The sequence below is a fragment of the Mya arenaria genome, chromosome 15, assembly GCF_026914265.1.
Source record: "Mya arenaria isolate MELC-2E11 chromosome 15, ASM2691426v1".
Classification (NCBI taxonomy): domain Eukaryota; kingdom Metazoa; phylum Mollusca; class Bivalvia; order Myida; family Myidae; genus Mya; species Mya arenaria.
Window position 1 is genome coordinate 9,018,732 of NC_069136.1, and position 1,797 is coordinate 9,020,528.

Sequence of the window (1,797 nt, forward strand, 5' to 3'; positions counted from 1 at the left end):
CACTTTATTGTTTGTTTCTTTGGGTTAAGAGAAAAAAACCACTCCGGAGGAAATGTTTCACAACTTTCAAAAAATTGGAGATTTTCAGGATGCAATATCTTTGGAAACTTTGGCTGTGTCTGATGTCATTATTTTTTATGGCCCTGATGGGTGACATACAGTATTCGAACTGTCCGTCCGTGCGAGCGTCCGGAACAAAACGCTGTATACACATCAGGAGAACTGTTTTGTTGTACGACCTGTTTTGTCTAACTTATGTGTTAGGTTTCTGTTGACCAGCAGATAAACATTACTGATGGGTCAGTATGTCAAAGCTAAATTAAAGCCATGGATCGAATCACCTTTTACATGTTTCTGACTTAGCCGTTTTAAAAACATCCCTTGTTTTACCAGTTCACGCTTAAAACATAGGAAGAAGCTCAGCAGTCTCCGTAAATAAGGTCAAAAGGTCAACCACGAACACTACTGAAATGTGTTTGCAAGTCTTTATATACATTGTCGAAATTTCAATGGTATGGTTTCAAAAACTAAGAGTAGATGGAATGGACTTGGTAAAGGTCATCCGAGGAAACATGGACATTTGTTTGCGAAACTTTGCAATCTATTCAAAATTGCAATGTTGTAGCTTCAAAAAAAATTAAAGAAGTAGGTGAACAGGTCATCGTTCATGCCACCAAAGACAATAATATTATGGTAATTGGTTTGTCACAACTATACACAAGGGCCAACACTCACTGCTGTAGCTTTAGTGAGAAAAAGTGAAAAATAATGCTCTCATTTGGACATCAAAGGTAAGTAAAAATATTTATTTGCCAACTTTACACATGGTTAAATTATCAATGCTGTAGCTTTGAAAAAGAAATTAGGTACAGTTTATGTAAAATTTGAATTTTGTTTACAAAACTGGAAACATTGTTTAATGCTGTAGCTTCAATAAGCTGGAGATATTTTTTTTCTTTTCGGTTGCTTTGGAAAATAAATATTGCGGCATGGAACCACTTCAATTATATTTCAGGGAATTGGAAATAAGCCACGCAAGGAACGTGTCTGTAATGTTTTGAAATATGAGCCCGTGGTTTTTACTTATAATTATTTTACTCTTTGATACCAAAATTGCAGAAAATAAATAAATTTAAAAAAAACCCTGAAACTTAGTGGGCGGCGAACCCACATCGGTGCAGAAAAGCGCTTCAAACGCTATTCAAAATCTTGGACGTCAAAGACAATATTTGAGCATATATCAACATTTGATGAAGGGGTGCAGCCGTCAGTATCTTAGTTTTAAGACTACGTATGCACCAGTCAATTGTAACCACGCGGTGGTATCCCGGGGATAGCCGGGGAAATGGGCCGTGTTTTTACCTTTCAGGTGGCCCGCAGTGTCGGGAGAATGCGGTGGTTTTGTCTTCGCGCAAAATATAGCGGGGAATGGGCCTTACCTAGGGTCCCTTGGGTGCGGGGGCATTTGGCGGGGATTTTACCATCAGTTCGTCCCCGCAGGGCGGGGATTTTACCCGGAGTTAGCTAAACCGAAAGTCAAAGTCCCCGCTATTCCCCGGACCTGGGGGCCGTGGTTACAATTAACTGGTGCATTAATTATGATATGCCACTCCTTTTTTCGTATTTTTTCTGTGTTTCATTTTGCAATTTGCAAAACACGAGCGAGCCCGTTAAACAAGGCTTGAAACTATATCTGCTAGAGAGACACCCAAATGGCATTTCTAATTTTGAGCTGGGGGTTTCAGAGAGTTTCAAAATGTCCAATTACGCAATATAAAGAATTTCAGTCTGTATTCC